We start from the raw sequence: 21,184 nt of genomic DNA on the forward strand, positions 1-21,184 counted from the left end.
CACTCACAGTCACCCCTACACTTCCCCCTCTCTGTAATTGTGTCACAAAAGAGGCTGCAGTAATCTTCTACAGGGCCCTTGTAGAAGACCACATGCACCTGATGTTAATCTCACCACAATTGTCAGGATCACAAAGTCTAGTCTTCCCATAAAGACCTCTTCAGTTATAACCCATCTCTAGTTCATCCTTAAAGCCCTTTGTTTAGCTAACTTCATTCATCACTCGCTCTTTCACTCACACTATTTTCCACTTTTTTCTTGTTTTTCCTTTTTTTCTCTTTTTTTTCATATTTCTTTTTTTTCTTTATTTTACACTTTTTTTCTCTCTTCTTTTTTTTCACTTTTTCTTTTTTCAACACATGCACCAGTAACAAAAACCTCAACTGCATTACACCATGGTAAACTTAACATCATCTTCTAGCAGTACCAGTTACCCCTAGCTATAGATGTAGTATTCCTCTATCACCAGTTAACACCATTCTGCTTACTTAACACCTTAATTTTCTGCATTCTTAATTTTCTTAGCACACCAAACCAGTATGACTCTGTTTCAAGTTAACACCACTCTGCTTTCTTAACAGATGTTCACCTGCAAGAACAAACCCCAACCATATAATCTGAACTATCATGTGTCTTCATTTGCTTTGTTATTCCCAGCACTGCAAAGACTCTTGTCCATCATTGATCTTGACCTGTGGAGACAAAACCCCAGAAACCTTTTCCAAGTTATTAACTGTTCACACATTATTAACTGTTCAGAGTCCAATTCACCACTCCAGGTTTCTTTGCTGCTGTCCTCTTCTTCTCTGTTGTTTTTCCTTTTTCTCTGAGAGGTGCTACAATCTTGTTTTCCATGATTGACTCCAGAACTCCTGTCCCAAGGCTTGGGGTGTCTGCATTTAACTGCACTGCAAACAAGCTTCAGCTGCTGCGCATCAGTGGCAATCCCTGCAGCTGCTAGCTTCTGCTGCCCTAATGAGCTTGAGTTCATCAGATGTCTCTTTTGCCTACAATACCCAGAAGTCCCTTGCGAGAAACTACGCGTGTCACATGGAGAGATCTTCCTTGAGGGTGTTACCCCCCTGAGGGTGTTGCCCTTGCCCCCCTCTCTGGGGAAGTCAGCGCCATCTTGAATACGCAGTAAAAATTCCTCATCTCCACAAAATTACCAACACACTGCAAATAAGCTTTCATAGTCTCTCAGAGTGAAAAGTTGAACCAAACACACTTAAAGCAGTATCTGCCAGTGACAAAGAGCATCCCAGGCTTAGCAACACACTTTTTATGGCGGTAATAAATCTACCTCTCTTCTCCCACCTTTCTTTTTCTTAGCTAGATGGTTACTTTCTTATCAGTTCAGTTGTCTCAGTCTTTGTGCTAATTAGTACTAGTCCTATTGCCAGCACCTTGATTTATTATGCAGAACAGAAAACTTTTTCCAAGTTAACTCCTTCTTCCCAACTCAAAACCCTACAGCATAGAATTTCTTCTTAGCTTAACAGTTTCTTAGCTTTTCTACCCTTAAAGCATACATCAACATTTCTTTCTTTTGATTTACCTTGCTCTATAACTTTGCTGCCTTGCTTCTTCTGATTCAGTGTTCATTTGCTTTCCTTAATCATTCTGCATCATACACTTCTGTTTGCTGTGCTGTCGTATTTCTTAAGCATTACTACACTCTTCTCTTGAGATCTTCTCTTGAGATCTACAATCTCCTTGGATTCCTCTTAGTGGCTCACCTGAAAAAACTCCAGGTGTACTCCTGTCTACGATTTTCCACACCCCCCAGCAGCTTTTCTGAGATACCATCACAGCGAAAAACTTCCATAAGTTCTGCAGTCCCATGGCTTTTCTGTGACAACCATCCCAGCGTATTTCTTTTAAATTCCATAATCCAAGGCTTTTCTGTGACCTCAATCACAGTGAAAACTTAACTTCACTAAGAGATCCCGCCATCCGTTACTATCAGAAGTTTATCTCCATAATAAATCACCCACTGGCACATTGACATGTTGGCACGTCGAGGGTCACCATTTATTGGGGTCCTCTTATCCCGAGTAAGGGGGCAGCGTGAATGACGGTCAGAAGAGCTCAGGCACAGCAGGCATCAGAAGGCTTGATCAGAAGGCTTACAAGAGTTTATTCAAGATAGTTTCACAGACAGTTTCCTCATAGCTTATAGATCATAGTAGTAGTAGTTCCTAGTAGCTAGTTCCTAGTTGTAGTAGAAGAAGTAGTTCTATTTTCAGTAACATCCACACTTTTTATATCCTCTCACATCCAACATGTCATGACATAATTGGCTAGCCCATTCACCTCACATTCACTGAAGCATCTCATCGGCTACAAGAGACCACATACACCACAGGTAGCTTTCTTCTCTTTAAGGGAGAACTCTAAACTGCTTTCCTTAAGGGATGCACTCACTGTCACCCCTACACTTTTATAAAGTTAAAATAAGTTGCATTAAGACTGTTTAGATCTAGCAAATTTTGGGAAATACATATTACTTAATAATTAGCTATAGCTGTGTGATGTTAGTTTGTATAGTGTGTAACTGTGTGAAAAAGTAGTTCTGAATATAGTCCCTCCTGAAACTTAAATATTCTTGCACAAGAACAGTTTAAATATTGTTAATGTAAACATAGTTTCCCCTTCTTCTTTACTCCTCTTCTCTTCTCTCCGCAACTACCTAGTAACTGTAACTCATGACAAAGAGGACTGAGAAATAAAATACCAAACAAGAAAAAAAACCATAAATTAGATGCAGTCAAGTGATTTATTTAATGATAGGGGTTGAAGCCCCTGAAAGTCCCTAAAAGGCTCAATTGAGAACTGTGTCTGTGGAGATCAGGCGTCGTGACATTCCCTAAATGCACCATGACTTTAGTCCTAGAGATAACAGAATTATTACAGAGACAAAGGTACTGTACAAGGATATTATAACCAGCAAATGGGTCAGCCCTGTCCCACTTATCACCTGGGGAGGGGATATGTTTGTGTCTCCATAGGGTCTGGTCCCAAGTGGATTCCATCCTGTTTGGTGAAATTGTACAGCAGTGACGACTCTTCAAAATGATTTTCACCTTCGGCATCTTCCTCCTGGTCCAGATGGTTACTGCTTACCAGCCTTCTCCTACACCACCTCCTCTTCCATTTTGGCTTACTTCAGTTCATAAGAATGTTTGGTTGAGTTTCGCACAGTCCCTAAATATTGATTCATTGTGTCTTTCAGTTCTAGATCCCTCTTAAACCATTTAAAACATGCCTAATTGCAATTCCCTGCTCTCCCCAGGAGTGGTTCGAATTCCACAACCAATATTCCCCTTGGTGTGATGATCCTAACAAAGACAGAAATCTGATTACATCCTGCATCCCTCATCCCCTGGATACACAAACTGTTAGAAAGTCCATTGTCTATAAAACAGAATACCCTGAAGAATTATAGATTTTAGGTATCATCCTGTCGGAGGAGACCCAGGGTTTACACACTGGCAAAAATACTACAAGAGATGGATAGACGAGGACACGGAAGTCCAGGAACCCGGCTCCCCGAATATGGAAGCTCTGCGAGAGATTTATAAGGACTCTAATGTTCACACCCTATATTGATGTTTCCCCAGTTTGAATGTTATACACCCCAATGTGTCTACCCTGGTTTGTTGCAGCCCGATTCAGGTGGGCCTGAGTGACCACCTTACAGGTTTCATTTTCACCTTAAAAGGACATGTTTCCAGCCTCAACCAATTGGAGTCAGACCACCGCATCTGGGGCGGGGTCACTTGAGGTCATATATACCTGTGTTTTTGAATAAACTTGGGATTTGCTTTACATCACATTGGTGTGTGCAGTCTCCGCTAGAGCAGGCTTGCGACAAATGGTGACCCCGACGTGTCTCAGAACATGAAACCCACCTGCACGCCTGCCTAGAGCCTTAAGAAGTGGCCCCTGAGAGCTGCTATGCCCCAGTTTTTTTGGGTGCTTTGTGGAGAAGCCCCTGAGAGCTTCTGTCTCCTGTAAACTTGGGAGTTTTGTGTAGTAGCCCTGAGAGCTGCTGGAAGAACGTGGACTGAAGGAACCACGACCTTCAAACCGGTGAGTTAAAGAAACATGGGAAATTCCAACTCGACTAAAACGAACTTATTGCTTGATAGATTTGAAAAACTAGCTCGTGTTACAAAAACAAACATTGAAAGACAAGCATTACAGGAATTTTTGGATTGGTGCTTCAGTCGAGGGCACCTAACAGATGCCAATTCCACGCTTTCCATAAAATTATGGGACAATATTGGGGCAGATTTGTGGAATTTAGTGCAAACTGCACCCGAAGAATTTCTGCCGCACATTTCGTCATACGCAGCTGTAAGGAAAATGCTGTTAGAGGTAGAACGAGCCCGTAAAAACCTCGATCTACCGGAGAGAAAGGAAAAAAGTCAGTTTCTGCAGAGCAGTTTTTCCCCTGAACATCCTTCTGCACCGCCGTGGGCACCGCCGCTCGCAGAAACGCCGCCGCGGTACCCACACGCGGCACCGCCCGCTCCCGCTCCGGAAAACCCGGCAAGACCACAGCAACCATGGAATCAAAGCTTTTCCACGCCGTTCATCATGGCAAAGAGCCAAGAAGTCGTCTTTGCACCGCCTTACAACTCACAGCGAGTGAGACCACCGGCTGCCGCTGTAGAAGCGGCCGGACCTCAGCAGCAACCTTGGAACCCCACGAGACACGCCGCAGAAAACCAAACCGTGAGTGAGTTTTATTTAAATCCTAACTCCGAGAAGGCGCGATGGGGAATGCCCTCAGCCGAGAGAGACATGTGGAGGGAGGGACAAACCCCAGGGAGTTTCTCTTTCCCTGTCGATCCACCTTCGGCGCCGGCTCCGCCGCCGCTGCCGCCAATGCCCTGCGGGTACCTCGGGGCTGGGGTCGCCCCGCCGCCGCGCTCCCCGCCGCCCCGCGGGTACGCCGGAGTCACTCCATTGCGGCAGGAGACTGTTGAGGCAGACATTCCAGCAGGGCTACAGCCGCCCGGCATAACCGCGTGGCCAGGAAAACAAAGAGACCACGTGATGGCAAAGCCCACGAAATCAAACAAAGGAACGGCGCGCCCTTACCACGAGGCGCCAGGACCGCCCAACCTCCCTCCCTACTGCCTGCCAATCACAGCGCATGCGCCAGGCGCGGGTCCGCCGCAGCCTGCAGGGGCCGGGGTCGGCTCCGAATTCGCCCGCTCCGGAGGCAGATCAGTTCCCGCGCCACCCCCACCACCTCCTGCGTGGATCGACTACGTCATGGAGAGGGGAGAGACTCCTCCCCAGTGGAGCGGAACCCGCGGAGCTCCCCCTGAGCGTTCCCTTCACTGCGCGCCCTCCATAGCGCAAGTGCCCCGAGAGCGAGTTCCCACAACGCCAGTCGCGCAGGACACAAGCTCTGCAGCACCAGCGGGGACCCTCTCCCTGATAGCCGTGTGCTACCCGCAGCTGCCAGCACCGGCACTGGAACCCCCCGCGCCGGTAGAGACTGCCCCTGCGCCGGCAACCTGGTACCTGCAGCCTCCATCACCGACAGCCACACCCACCAGCTGTATCCCAGAATGGAGAGCAACACACAAAGAAGCCTCTGTTTGGGACATGCTGGGGGGAGCTAGGAATCACGATGTAGTAAAAAAGGGATTTGAAAGATCCAAAAATGCTGCTAACTTAATTTCAAAGCTTTCTGATACCCAGGTACCAGATTCTGCAGATGGAGTCACAAAGCCACCTCACGACCTCACATTTAATACCCAGCAAAGGTACAAAGAGTTAGTATCCATAGCTGCAGAAGTAGGTACACCCTCACCTTCCCTGCAACCCCTGGTTTCTGCACCTGTGATTAACACTACACAAGGCTTAAAATGGGAGCCACTTGATTGGAAAATTGCACAAAAAATACACAGTGTAGTCTTTCAATATGGCTATGACAATGCCTTGGTAAAAAACCAAATCACAGCCTTCATAAAATACAATAACCTAATCCCAGCAGACACTAAGGCTTTAATGGAGTTTATTCTACCTCCTACTGCTTATATGATATTTTTACAGAAATGGAAAGAGCAGTTAACGGGGGAACAGGCAAAAAATATACAATTAGAAACTGGACATCCCTTAAGATTAGCATCTTTAGACCAGCTAATGGGATCAGGAGCTTATGAAGACCCACAAACACAAGCTGCATTACATTTTCATATTTTGCAACAGTCAAAGAATGCTGCTTTGACCGCATTCTCTAATCTGCCTAAGAAGGGAAAACCTTCTCTACCCTATATGCAAGTAATGCAGAAACCTGGACAGACATTCATGGAATTTGTAGATAAAGTAACAGAAGCTTTGGAAGCTGCTCCAAATATTACCCCTGACATTAAACCAGCTTTATTGAAAGATCTGGTAATTAATAATGCCAATCCTCAATGCAAACAGCTCATAGCCTCTCTACCAGCCACAGCTACTTTGGTACAGTTAATTGAAGCCTGTGCCAGATTGCCCTGGGTAGAAGAGGAGGAAAAAGCAAAGCTACATGCTTCTGCTCTAGCCACAGCTCTTAGCAAACAATCCACCAAAAAAAGGGGGAAAAGACCCTGGAATTTAACAACAAAATCTTGTCCAGCACAACCAAAATATAGCAGAACTCAAAGGTTCACTGGAGAATGTAACCGTTGTCACAGACTTGGTCACAAAGCCCAAGATTGTCATTCTAAATATAAAAAGGATGGTACTCCTCTAACAAACATGGGGTGGGGAGGTGGACCTCCAAAAAACCAGAGGGGCTGCAAGCCATGGGGCGCAGCCAGTCAAATATCTCATGGAAACTGGAGCCAGGCTGCCTTCCCCATATGGCAACCACAACCACAAGCAGCAGTAGCCTAGAACTAGTCGTTAACTGTCCAATCAAACAAGAACAGTCCAGTTCAAGAGCATGTTGTTTAGCCTGTATTTTGAAATTCTGTTAACTTTCAGTTAAAGTGCAGTTTTGAGCTTATTGCACTGCCAAATTGCCCAGCAGGCTGCAGGGGTAAGGATACCTGCCCCCCTAAGCTGCTGAACATTTTCTAGAGAGCGTAAGATCATCAGTACTTACTCTCTTTCAGTGTTGGTTATGTTTAGCCTTTGTGAATTTCCTCTGTGAATTCACACTTGTTTACTGCTTTACCAAGAGTGTATAAGGACTAAAAATCAAAGCTTCATTCTCAAACCTCTGTGATGGCCACACAGAAGTTCTGAGAATGGACCTTGAACATAAGGAGATTTAGTTCAGCTGGACTGAACTTGCTTCTTTACTAAGTTAAGTCACTCTGCACTCTTGAACACTTTGCACAAAGTTTAATAAAATTTGTAGTTTGTTTCCAGTGGTTTGTGCAGTGACGACTGCACAAAAAGACCACAATTTCACGCGTGAAAGAAAAGTTTCTTGTTTTGCACTAGTTGTAAGTTTGCAAATTCCAAACATACATGTCTTCTGTCATGTATTAGTTTGTGTGAGTTTACAAAGGTTACTGTACCTCCTTCCAAAAGTTCTATTTTGAAAAGAGAGGGGGAGGTAGGGATGTGTAACCTGCAAATACCCTGTTAAGTCTTGAATTAGCAAAATTTAAGATTTTCAAAATGTTATTTCTCAATTTTCAAAATTTTCAGCCTTTCTGTTCAAGTTGCAATATGCATGATGTGTATTATGTGGTTTGCATTTTTGCTTTGTTCTTTGAAACAAAAGGGGGAGATGTTGCAGCCCGATTCAGGTGGGCCTGAGTGACCACCTTACAGGTTTCGTTTTCACCTTAAAAGGACATGTTTCCAGCCTCAACCATTTGGAGTCAGACCACCGCATCTGGGGCGGGGTCACTTGAGGTCATATATACCTGTGTTTTTGAATAAACTTGGGATTTGCTTTACATCACATTGGTGTGTGCAGTCTCCGCTAGAGCAGGCTTGCGACACTGGTTGTTTTTCCCTTGGTAGTTCCTTGTCCAAGTTCCCTCTTCCCACAAAACCCTCCGGGTCGCAGCCCTCTGTCCTGGCCCGACCCGGCCATGGGGGCAGTTGCCGGCGGGGCTGCCCACAGGGAGCCGCTGGAGCCCGGGCGGGGGCTGTCCCCGCCTCGAAGTGCCTGAAGCCCTACGGTAGACTTTCCCCGCCCATCTCATTCTCCCATTGGTCCTTTTGCCGCTCCTCCCCTCCCTCCTTCCCTTCGTTTGCATGTACCCAATGAACTGTGTTACTCCTCCCCGTCTCCGCCCCTCTTCCCCGCCTACATCCGGGGAATTCCCATGCTCTCCTCAAAAGCTAGCGTGCGGCAATAAACTTGGCTTTTCCTCGTGGACTCCTGGCAAGTGCGGGCTTGTTCCGTTCGGGACGGTCGCCAGGCCGGGGGCGGGAGGAGCCGTCCCTCGCTTCTAAGGGGCCTGATCCTAGGGAGCCCTGCTTGTCGCTTTCCTAGCCTGGCTCCTGGAAGCGGAAACCTCTCCACCGTATCGGTGGGCTATTTTCAATCCGCTGATAATTGACGCCCAACGCGGTGGTGGTACCCACTACACCGAAGCAGCATAAGCCGCGGGACCGGTGAGTCCCTCGGTCATCAGCGGACCTCGGAGGAAGCGATCGGGCAGAGCACCTCGGCATTTCTTCAGCTATCGGCTGCCAATCCCTCGTTGTTTCGACGTGGGATCGAAGGACTGACCCTCAGCCTACCTTTACCCTGGGTAGGTAGCCCTCCGAGCAGACCCTGCTCCCTATCACCTTTATTTCATTTATTAAAAATGGGGAAAATTCTCTCTAAGAGAGAAAAAGAGACTTACCGCCGCCTGAAGTCCTTTCTAACTCACGCGAACTGTAAAGTGGACAAGGCCGCAATAAGATGGTTAATGAAATACATGGCTAAAGAGAACTACTCCCTGCCTTTTCATCTTACTACAACGGAGTGGGACTGTTTTGGACGAAAATTAAGGGCGGCGGCTAACAGAAACGGCGAACATGCTTCGCATGCATTAGTAGCATGGACACTGATGAACTCAATCCTAGAAGCAGACCAGGCCGCAGGGATCCAGGGGGCCCCAGGACAAAGTAGCGCAGGGAGTTGCGGTCGAAGCGTGGTACCTGCGTCGCGTTTTCAGGGGCCCTCCTCCACCGATCCACCAGCGAACCCTGGATCTATTGCTAGCACGGTGACGGCCGCCGTTGGGGCCTCTCCACTTGCACATGTTAGGTGCCCACAAGATGGCGATGGAGAGCGTGGTGAAGGGCCGCCACAAAATGGAGGTTGGGGGAAGGGGGAGGAAGCAGCCAATGCCCACCCCCTGGGCCTGGTGTCAAAAGGGGAGGGGCCGATCTCTGTGGTAGGCGGTCCCTGTGAGCCCTTACGCCACACCCAACTTCCTCTTTCCCACGGTGGCCCCGCCCCCTCCCTTTGTCAACATCCGGCCCAAGATGGCTGCACCCATGGACCAGAAGTACTGGGATTACCAGAGATGTTGTTACCAACGTAGATTGTCTCCATCACAACACCAAAAAAACCATCATACAAAGGAGAAGGACAATGATCTTGCTTAAATCCTGTTTGGAATGCACAAGTCTTCTGTTGAGAATTTTTTTCTGTATATGTTCATATTGTAACTGTCTTTTTATTATGTTTTGCAGATCTCTGAACAACATATAATCATTTACATGGGCCATAAATGGGTGTACTAGGAATGCATTTAGGTCTGTGAGTGTGATTGCTTGAATGTGGTGGCCACCAGTGTGAATGAGATAGTTAGGGTGAAGTATAGATGTCTCCCTACACTTATTATATTTATCATCCCTGTGTGAATGTTATGGTTTTCCTAGAGGTGCTCTCTGATGGCCACATGCATTTCACTGAACTTTACCCATCTAAATTCAATTAGTAATTCTACATTTTCTTTATTATCAACACTTCTTGAACATAATTTACCATTGCCTAAATCAAGTATTTATATCTCATTTTAATTGTACTGACATTTACTTTACATGCATTTGACTTCTTTTTATTGACAGCCTTTTGGTTGGAGTAAAGATTTAATAAAGTGTTAGCAGGTCAGAAGACGGTCTGTGAAAGGGTAGAAGAACGGTTGTTTGTGTAGGGTAAGATAAGGATGGCCAGTGGAAGTATAGGTTGGAGAGAGGAGCAGGAGAAAGAATCTGAGAGGTAGAAAAAGAAAGGAGAAAAAAAGAAAAAGAAGGGATACAGGTTTGATGAAAATGTTAATGATAAGAAGTATTAAAAGGTTGTGAAGAGAAGAACATATCTGAAGAGTGACAGCTATCATTCGAGTTTCATTTACATGTATTGCCTTTTATCAGAAATTTAAGTCGGAATCTGCAATGTTTCTTTACATATCGTTAATTTTTTTAATGTATAAGTTAATGCCTCATGTAATTTTATTTAAAACTGATTACTTTTTCAAGCCTACAATGATTTGTAAACCCAGTTTCTGCCCCAGTTTATTCCAGTTAAGGACATTGCTTAATCGCTGCTGTATTTTTTCTTGTATGTTTAAGTCTTTTCAAAGTTTTAAAGCTTTTCAAGCTCCTCGTGCCTACCCGGCATTAAAAGATAAAAAAGGAGGAGATGTCGGAGGAGACCCAGGGTTTATACACTGGCAAAAATACTACAAGAGATGGATAGACGAGGACACGGAAGTCCAGGAACCCGGCTCCCCAAATATGGAAGCTCTGCGAGAGATTTATAAGGACTCTAATGTTCACACCCTATATTGATGTTTCCCCAGTTTGAATGTTATACACCCCAATGTGTCTACCCTGGTTGTTTTTCCCTTGGTAGTTCCTTGTCCAAGTTCCCTCTTCCCACAAAACCCTCCGGGTCGCAGCCCCCTGTCCTGGCCCGACCCGGCCATGGGGGCAGTTGCCGGCGGGGCTGCCCACAGGGAGCCGCTGGAGCCCGGGCGGGGGCTGTCCCCGCCTCGAAGTGCCTGAAGCCCTACGGTAGACTTTCCCCGCCCATCTCATTCTCCCATTGGTCCTTTTGCCGCTCCTCCCCTCCCTCCTTCCCTTCGTTTGCATGTACCCAATGAACTGTGTTACTCCTCCCCGTCTCCGCCCCTCTTCCCTGCCTACATCCGGGGAATTCCCATGCTCTCCTCAAAAGCCAGCGCGCGGCAATAAACTTGGCTTTTCCTCGTGGACTCCTGGCAAGTGCGGGCTTGTTCCGTTCGGGACGGTCGCCGGGCCGGGGGTGGGAGGAGCCGTCCCTCGCTTCTAAGGGGCCTGATCCTAGGGAGCCCTGCTTGTCGCTTTCCTAGCCTGGCTCCTGGAGGCGGAAACCTCTCCACCGTATCGGTGGGCTATTTTTAATCCGCTGAAACCATCCCCTCAGCCTTTTGCTTTTATTTTAGTGTTGAGGGAGGGGAAAAGAACCAGTGGCAAATCAGTGTCACGTCCAACAGAGTCTATTCTGATTTAAAGTTTTGGTGCAAGGAAAAAACAACTTTTGAGATACAATCCCCCCCACTTTCCGTTGTCCTCCCTGCAAGGGTATTTTTAATTTGTGGACTCCATGTGTGGAAAGTCATACCCAAAGGAGTAGTTGGGGGACCTTGCACCTTTGGCAAACTGACAATTTATAATCCCATCAAAACTATCCTTTCTCTTGCAATCAAATCACCTAGGAAAATCACAAAGAGAGGCATCGGTGTTGATCCAGGATGGCCAGGGCAGGTCAGAGGTGTCCTTATGAATGAAAAACCTATCCCTCTCAAATGATTGGACTCACCTGCACTTAGAAGACTTAGACAGAACAAACGACCCTTTGTTGCAGGACCAATCTCCAAAATTACAGCCCCTCAAGCACAACCTCCAGCTCAGCAGCATCCCTTTCCCAAAATTCCGAATTTGCATCAATTCACTGAGGACTGACTGGATTTCTGGTCCCACAGTCAGGATGTCTGGGGCAGTGCAATCATTCTGGCGATTGGTACCACGCACAGCCTAGACTTGCTCACAAAAATGGGATGCTGGTTAGCCAAGGAGACAAATGCAACCAGTGCAGCTCTTGAAGAGCTGTTACTAGACACACAAGAAATCAAGAAAGTTGCACTGCAAAACCAAGCTGTAATTGATTTCTTGCTCTTGGTTAATGGTCACGGTTGCAGCGAATTTGAGGGTCTGTGTTGCTTAAACTTCTCGGACCACTCCCAATACATCCATTCCCACATAAATCAGCTTCATTCTCTGGTCCAAGAAATCCAGACTTCAGATGAGGTTAGCTCAGATGATATGTATAATTGGTTACTCCTTAAGGAATTTTCTCTTCCCATAAAAAGGTTTCTGTTATTTCTTTTATTGGGACTCTTTGTGCTGTTCATCCTTCTTCTCATATTTCCGCGTCTAGTCAGATGCTTTCAAGCCCTTATTTCACGTAACACTTTCCAAGTCTATTTTTCATTAAAAAGCAAAAAAGGAGGAGATGTGGGAGAACGCTTAATGTATGAGGAATGGAAAGAGCACTTCAGGAAATGAACCTGTGAGGAGGACGGCGCTGGGGAGCAATCTGGACCAGACCAGCCACATATATGAGAGACTTTCACAGCTGAAGTTTAAAAGTTACACGTTTTTATTGCACGGGTTTTAGTCCAAAAGGTTTTATTGTTATCCCCTCATGTTTTTTTCCATTATAGCTTTATGCCCGGTTAGTCATCAGGTTTTCTTCTTCCCACCTCTACCCTAATCCCTGGTTTCCTATTGGTTAGTTTTCCCGTCATTGACAAGTTGTTCCCCATTGGCTATCCAGTTGCCTGGTTACTCACTCCACCCCTACCCTTACCCAATCCCGTCCAAGTTCTAGAATCTTCCCTCAGAATCCTATAAATATCCGTGTCACCCCTCAATAAAGATCTTCATTTGTGCCTTGGTTTCATCTGGTGCGGAGTGTGCTCTGGGTCATTTTTCCCTCCGTCAATGGCTCGTCAAGCAACTTGTTAGAGGATTCTCTGATGAAGGAATCTCCAATCTGGGCTATGATACCTACAATATACAGAGAGTCACAAACAGTATTTAAAGCTTGGTCACTGAATAACTCAAATGCTTTTATAGCCGCAGAGAGCCCGGCAATCTGTGTTTATGCAGAAATCGTAATTACTGCTGACTGCCAAGAAGAGTGATTATCAGGCTTTCATACTACAGTACCTTTTCCAGTTTTACCTGAACCATCAATAAAAGCAGTGATGGCATTAGGTATTGGAGTCCTGGAACAGAGATCTTGTGCCTGAAATGGTAATTCGAATAACGACTGCAAAAACTTGTCTCTGGGCAACTGAAAGATGATCTCTCCCAGAAAGTCAGCAAAACAGTCTGTAAAGATAAAGATTGCAAAAGAAAAACATGATAAACATCTTTCTTGAAAGGCAGACAAATGAGCTCTGGATCCAAGCCAACCAGAACCTGACATCGCTGGCGGGCTTTGTGTACTAAAGAAGTTAGCATATCCACAGTTGCAGTTAATGTTTTAGGAAATACGTGTGACCAAAAAAACACTCTAAAATTATGACTTGTTGGTCTTCTGTAACCCATTGTCCTATTAGAGCATAAGGTTGTAAGGAACTATAAATCACTAATAAAGCAATCGGAACATGCAGCCTGCCCCAGCCTGCAAAGGCTGTATGAATTTTTCAGATAACTAGTTGCAGAGCTTGCTGGCTTGTTTCAGTGAATTGACATGGAGATGATAAATCAGGGTCACCCTTCAGCAGATCAAAAATAGGGGATAATTCTTCTGTAGTAATACCGAGCATTGGCTGAATTCAGTTAATGGTCCCTAGCAGTTTCTGTAAATCATTGAGGTTTTGATGTTAGCATGCAATTTAATAGAAGAGGGAAATACTGCAGTTTCAAAAACTTTCCAGCCTAAATACTTCCATGGGGCTTCCCTCTGCACCTTTTCAGGTGCGATCTGTAACCCATAAATTCACAGGGATTGCTGTGCCACTGTAAAAATTTGCTCAACTGTCACTGAATTGGCTGCTGCTATTAAGATATATCATCCATGTCTATGTGAGCTTTAGGGAATTGCTGCCTCACTGGCCTTAACACAGAATCAAAAACTATCTGGCAAATTGTAGGACTATTCATTATCCCTTGAGGTAAGACAACCCACTGATACCGTCGCATGGGAGAACTGGGAACAGAAGAAGCAAATATTTCACTATCCTTTTCATGTGACAGGATGGTAAAAAACCAATCCTTTAGGTCCAGAACAACCATGCCCCAGGAATCAGGGATAAGTGTTGGATTAGGAATTCCTGGCTGCAAGGCTCCCATGGGTTGAAGGACAGCATTCACAGCTCTTAGATCTTGCAATAATCTCCATTTGCCTGACTTTTTGGGATCACAAATGTATGTATATTCCAGGGACTGGTAGATGGAACAATATGTCCCGTTTCTAATTGCTCTTGTACTAACTTCTGTGCCCACTCTAGCCACTCTGATTTCAAAGGCCACTGGCCCACCCAAATCGAGGTGCCTGTTTTCCAAGCTAATTTGAGCCACAGCTGCTGCACAGTGGCCTATGAGAAAAATCCTGCTTTGAATCCACTTGCGTGATTAACTGCAAATTCCACTGTTTATGTCTCTCCCCTATAAAGTACATGGAATGAACAGAACATGGAGCAGAGAGTTCCCCATTGTCCGTCTGGCCCTATAACAGATAAAACTGCCTTGCTCTGATGCAGAACCTGCATGCCACTGACTCCTGTAACTGCTGCTTGAGGAGTTTCAAGCTCCCAGTCATCAGGCCTGTCTTTAGAATTAATGATGGAAACATCTGCTCCAGTGTCCACCAAACCAGTAAAGTACCAATCTTCTATTCACAATTTCAACAACGGCTGGCCATCTGAGATTAAAGTCGACCGGTAGATCTGCACTGTATTAGTACTGCCAAAGCCTCCCATTCTCTCTGTCTGATGGTCTTTGTGCTGCTTCATATAAGGTAATAACAACAGCTGTGCTATTTTTTCTCATTGTGGTATGTAACACGGGGGACGTGGAGTCCACAGCATTATTTTAATTTCACCTTTGTAGTCAGAATCAATAAGTCCAGGAATTATTAAAAAGACCACTTTTGCTGGCAGATGATCAACCTAAAATAAGGCCACACATGCTGTTAGGCAAAGGGCTATAAACACCCATGCCTGCTATAGCAAAGCATCATCCTTTATGTTTATTTCTGTGGTGAGGGCCAAATCTAGCCCAGCACTTCCTGAGGTGGCAGGTTGGCCACTGCATATACTCTGTTTGTCTGAAGACAGTGAGGCATAAAGTTTCGTGCTCTGTTCTGATACTTGGCAGGTTGGACCCCGTTTTGTTTCGGGGCACCGGGCCGAGCGACCCCCGTGGAGTTTCTCAAAAGGGGTCTGCCGTGATTAGTAAATTTAGATTGGCACTGATTAGCCCAGTGAAATCCTTTGCCACATCTGAAACATGGGCAGGGGGAGGGTGCTCCTTTTTTATTTCCTAAAGGACATTATTTTTTAATATGACCTTCTTGATTGCACTGATAACACTGAACAGCAGCACGAGCCACAACCATCTGTTCTGCCAAGGCAGTGGCTAGCAGGGAGGCTTTGAAAAGCTCTGACCCCACATGCTGGCAAGCCATGATAAGTTCAGCAACTGATTTAGTCCAATTTCTTAAAGGAACCAGAACCTTTTGGCAATTGGCATTTGCATGGTCAATCACTAACTGAAAATGCAGGGATTGAGCAGCTGCATCATTATCTATCTGCCCTGAAATTGCAGCCTGCAAAAGATCAATAAAAGATACATATGGTTCTTGTGGCCCTTGTTTAACTGTTGCAAATGAAGTCTCTGTATATCTGGCATCTGGAACTTTTCTGAGGGCTTTCATGGTCAGATCAGTAGCTTGAGTGAAAACAAGCCATGGGAGCATCACTTGTGCCATTGCAGCAAAATAGGATCATTTGCCTAAGAGCTCATTATGACCTATAGCTGTCCCGTTAGCTACTTTGTCCCTAACTTGAGTATTGACCTGTTCATGATACCCAGTTATCCAAACAGTAAACTGTGCAGTAGACTTAAATGTAAAAAGCATTTCCAGTCTGAAGGTGTCATAATGTAAGAATCTCCAATTGCTGCTATCAAACCTATTGTATATGATGATTGCAGTCCATAATCCTTCACTGCCTTACGAGCTTCTTTCACAACTTCATAAGGGAGACGTTCAAACTGGGGGAGACGTCATGGCTTGTATACTACTGGCATGGCATTTAACAGTTCTACATCCCTGCAATTCAAAGCTGCCAATTTACAGTCCTCCAAAATAGCTGAGTCACCAACCTCCAGACCAAGGGCTGGTGATGCTAATATCATTTCTTGAGGCAAAGATAGTGGAGATTGAGGTTGATAACTTTGTGCTTGCAAAATAACTTCCGCAGTAGGCAGTAGGCACAGAAGCAGCTAAGACTTCAGCTTGCTCTAAAGGATTAGGGCTGATTCTTTCTCAGGGGTTACAGATTCCACATCAAAAGGCTTGTTAATCTTATCCATCACTGTTGATGGCCCATCAATGTTTTCTTACCTTGAAGGGGATTCCTCCTTGTAGAGGGGGATGGGGAGGGGGGGGGGGGGGCCGCCCTGTCACCTGCTAAAGGGTGTCTGTATGCTCTACAGCTCTTAAAGCAGTATACACACCCTTACAAGAAGTTACAATTTCAATTGGGATAGCTGAAGCTAAATTGGCTTTTGTTCGTAATTCTTCTCCAACCTTAGCCCACAATGCAGTCTCATAAGAACCGTGCTTAGGGTACCAGGGACAGAAGTCTCTAACCCATACAAGCAACTTAACCACACGGGCTGTTTTAAGAGCAGACCCCCATTCTTTTAAAATGCGATGCAAAATCTCTGCATATAATTTATGTTCCTTTCACACTGTCTGACCCATGTTAAATGCTGCAGTTGCTCACCTCTGTCTCAACGATGGGTGATGATCCTGAAACTGGATGATGCATGCAAAATGACCAACCCTGTAGCAATGCATTCACAATATGAGACATGGAGGATGTCGTGCCAGAAATGGGCTGATGAAGAAAATACACCAGCCACCGATAATGCTTCAACAACTGATGTTTTTAATGTGGTTTAAATGTACTGAATGTAAAAACTGCAGTGTCATTGCTTCTTCTTCCCAGAAGTCCCCTGCCAGGCCAGGGGGCTGGGAGAAAGACTGTAACCTCATGTTACCTGAAACCCTCTCCCACGGAATGTAAATCCCCTTACTCCTATTGGCCCAATTCCAGACTCCCCCTTTGTCCCTTATTGGTGAGTTTGTATCCCTCCAAAGTCCGTATAAACCTGTTCCCCTGAATAAACTTCCTCTTTGTTCCTGTCCTGGCCAGTGGTCCCTGTGTGTCCTTTCTTGGGGGCTCTCAGAGACCACATGGTCAGGGTAAAGCATAGAGCACACACTTCTCCTAGGTTAATGGACTAATAATCCAGGACCAGATTTCATATCATTGCAGATTTCCTTCAGCATACAGCATCAACGAGGCTACAAGAAACCAACCCTCATAGATGGTGCCCCGTCTTGTGAGGTTGGACTGACCTCAAGGCCAGAAAACGGATTGGAATTTCTGGCTTAGCAACGATCCCGGGACCTCAGCGTTCCTACGTGTCTCTGTTCAGCGCACTGCACCAGAGAAAGCAGCAGAGGACACGAGCCATCTCATCTCGCAGGACAGAGGTGAGAGCAGGTCTTGGCATTCAATTTTTTACACCCTAAATTAAAGAGATGGGAGCATATCTCTCCGGGAGAGAAAAGCAGAATTACAAAAGCTTAAAAAATATATTGCTTTCCAATGGAAAATCCCCTGATAAAAATTCTTTAAGATGTCTTTCAAAATTTATCATGAAAAGCAATCACAAGCTACCTTTCTGTCTCACAATAAAGGATTGGGACCTTTTGGGCAGACACATTTGGCAAGCAGCCAATAGCAACGATAAAGCGGCTATACACGCCTCGATGGCCTGGACCCACATTCTTGCAGTCCTAGATTTGCAAGAAAAAAACAGCAAATTGGATCTTTCTGCAGGTTCTGCAATAAAGCAGCCTGGATCGCCCAAAAAATCACCAGAAAAAAATAGAAAAAAAAAGTGTTGCTTTTTATTCAGATTCAAAGCCCCCAGAGGGCAAAAACAGCTTTGAAAATGACTTTACAGCAACTTCCCTACCACAAGATGTCTTGATTTCCCCTTTGGAAACAAAGGAACCCGACACAGGAAATTTTGTAAATGAACATTTAGTTTTAAAAACCCAGGATAAGTCTTTTCAGCCTGAGAATGCTTTTTCAACATGAGAGCAAGCAGCAGTCACTCCTCTGTCCAACCATGTGGCCACCCTCAGCATGCTTCAACCCAGAGAAACAGCCATGAATCTGCCTGGGACACAGATGGACACAAATATTGTAAGTTTTAACTGTCCTTTATCTCACCCCCACCGGGAAAAAGACTTGGGAAACCGCCCCCAGCCAGTGCCGCATGTCCGGACATGGCCGGACCCTCTGCACACCACGTGGTGCTTCCCACCCCCAACCCCACGCCATGGGATTCTCAGCCAACAGCCGTGGGTATGGGCACTCCCCCTAAACACCCCTCTACTGGTTTGCACTCACTGGGAACTTTGCCTTGGAGCCAACAGCCGAAAATGCAGTTTGCAGATCGGGAGAGCCTCCACCCCTCCCCCATTCATCCTGTTCCACTCCCCCCCAACCCCCGCAGCAGCTCCAACTTGCCACGGTGCAGACACAGGGCTGCATGGAGTTTACTCATTGTGATAGATGAAATTTATTAATTTGCTAAACTGAAATTGAAATTGTATTTGATGATTTTTATTTGAATGTAGAAGTGTATATATATGTTTAAAAATCTGTTGAAACCCAGCGCGGGACAAGTTTTTTTTTTGCAGGAGCCACAAAGATAAGAAACCATAATTAAAGAACAAAAGAACCGAAACTACAACCTTCCAGACCCCCACCGCAGGGGGTTGGGAGAAGCCTACCTCGGGCTCGGCTGCATTCCCGTAAACCCCCTTCAGTCCCTTCCCCCCCCTTCAGTCCATCCTGGTTTCGGTACTTCTCAGCCCGGCGTCTACCCCTTCTCCCCCCCAGTTTTTCCCTTATCAAGCCTCCCCCACCCTCGGACGCGAGTTTCGCTATAGTGCCCTTTCCCCCCTTCCCAAGCCAGCGCCCGGACAACCCCCCGACCCTGTGCTCTGTCTCAGTCCTGTGGGTCCCCCCAAAATTTGGCAAAGCCCTTCTCCAAACCCAGGCTGCCCCCCCCATCTCCTCAAATGGTCCCTGCACCAGATCTGTGCGGCCCCACGCCGGCTAAAGCACCCTCCACACCCCATAACCCCGTTCCCACCACAGTGCCGGAGTCTTGTCTGACAAACATTCGCCAGCCGCCCCGCTGGGAACCAAATCCCGTAACCCCAGCCCGGTTTTGCTAGCCCGCTGGTCCCCCGTTCCCCCCTCCTTTTTTTTCTCCCCCAGCCCGTCCCGGTTTCTTCACCCAGCCGGCACCGCCACCGGTGCTGACCCCAGCCCCAAGGCTGCTTGTGCCAGCCACCGGCTTGTGCCTGCCCGGCTCTGCCCATGGCTGCCAAACCGTGCAGCCCCGGCGCAGCTCTGTGCAGCACCAAAGCTCCCTCCTGGTCCCCGTCCCCCTTCCCACCTCGGACCATCCCCCCCCCCCCGTAACCACCCTTCCTCCCTTAGAACCAGCACCGCGTCCACTCTCCCCATCCCGAGTTATCCGCACTCCAGTTCACTGGTTTTTTTAATAAATAAAATTCCAGTCCCCTGCCAAGCCCGCTGCTGTTTCAGCATAGGAGACAGGTCAGCCACCACCTGGAGGGGCCACCGTGTCTGTGAAACCCTCCACGCTGCATCCAGCCATCTGCTGCCACCACCCACGTCACTCCCAGAGCCACCTCAGCCCCGTGGCCGCATCAGGGTGAACCACCACCGCAGTGCTGTGACCAGACCCCTGCTTGGAGCAGCCCGGTCTTCTTGGAAACTCCATTACCGCCATCTTCAGCCAGCCGCATGGAAAGTCATGGGACCAGCCCAGCGGCTGCTGAACGGCAACTATTGCGCAATACCTCAAGCTTACACAATGCAGAATGTTGCGCCACAGAACTGAGCATGCGCAGAAGGGACACAGTTTGCGTAACTCTTACGAAATACAGGAACTGGGCATGCGCAAAAGAGCAACAGGTTGCACAACTCTTGCGAAATGCATGAACTGCGTCCGCGCAAGGGGGCATAGCCTACACCAAAAAAAGTGAATATAAACGAAGTTTTGGCCCAGGTCCAGCACGAACCTTTTCGGGAGCTGGTCTCCTAGGTCGTCCAGTGTTCTGCCACGCTGCAAGCACTGTATTGCTCCTCTCTTGCCTTCACAAAGAGCTGAAATCACTGAGGCTGGGGCTAACTGAGCTGGACACTGATATCACTTATTAAAATCAATTTCTGTTTGTTTTTTTTTCTTAATAAATAATGTTACCTATTTTTTCCTTATTAAATAAAATAAATGCTGATATCCTAGCCAACGCCTAGCTGCCTATAACACTCATGCTGCTTCCGTAGCGGAAAAGATGCCAGGCACCATCCCCCCACAGCCGTTTTTCTGTGACCCTTGCCCCCCTCCCCCTTCTCTTCTCGGACAGCCCGAGCAGGAAATACCAGGCATACCTTCGGCTATCCAGTCAGCACGGAACAATGGCGAGGTCCATGCCGTCTCCCTTCCCCCACAGCCAAACGGGGGACCCCAAAAACTGTTGCAGACCCTTCCTCAGCCTGGTATCCACCTGGTAAGCACAGGAAACACATGGCAAAGACCGGCAAGTGTCCCATTTCCAGCCCCACCGGATGGAGCAGACGAGAGAGCAGGAAACGAGCTGCATAGGACTCTGCAACCACATGGCCTCACAGCGACATCTAACGACAGCCTCCATTACTGCACCACAGCACACCACAGCAGCATCGTGGCTCCGCCCACCACCTCATTGCCTGCCAACGGTGCCACGCCCCCTTCAGGGATGATTACATCACCAGCCCCTGCCTGCTTGGCAACAACGCAGACCACAGCAGCTCACAGCCTGCACGAATGGAAT

At 46.7% G+C, this 21,184-nt stretch overlaps 1 long non-coding RNA gene across 1 annotated transcript; it reads right to left on the bottom strand.

Annotated features, from left to right (window-relative positions):
- Nucleotides 1-12,595: 12,595 nt before the first annotated feature.
- Nucleotides 12,596-20,951, bottom strand: LOC139683033 (uncharacterized). Its single transcript, XR_011699741.1, has 3 exons — nt 20,763-20,951; nt 13,186-13,350; nt 12,596-13,023 (listed from the first exon to the last, which is right to left on the bottom strand). It is a non-coding gene; the product is annotated as an uncharacterized lncRNA (long non-coding RNA).
- Between the last annotated feature and the right edge of the window lie 233 nt (nt 20,952-21,184).

The sequence above is a fragment of the Pithys albifrons genome, chromosome 26, assembly GCF_047495875.1.
Source record: "Pithys albifrons albifrons isolate INPA30051 chromosome 26, PitAlb_v1, whole genome shotgun sequence".
Lineage (NCBI taxonomy): Eukaryota > Metazoa > Chordata > Aves > Passeriformes > Thamnophilidae > Pithys > Pithys albifrons.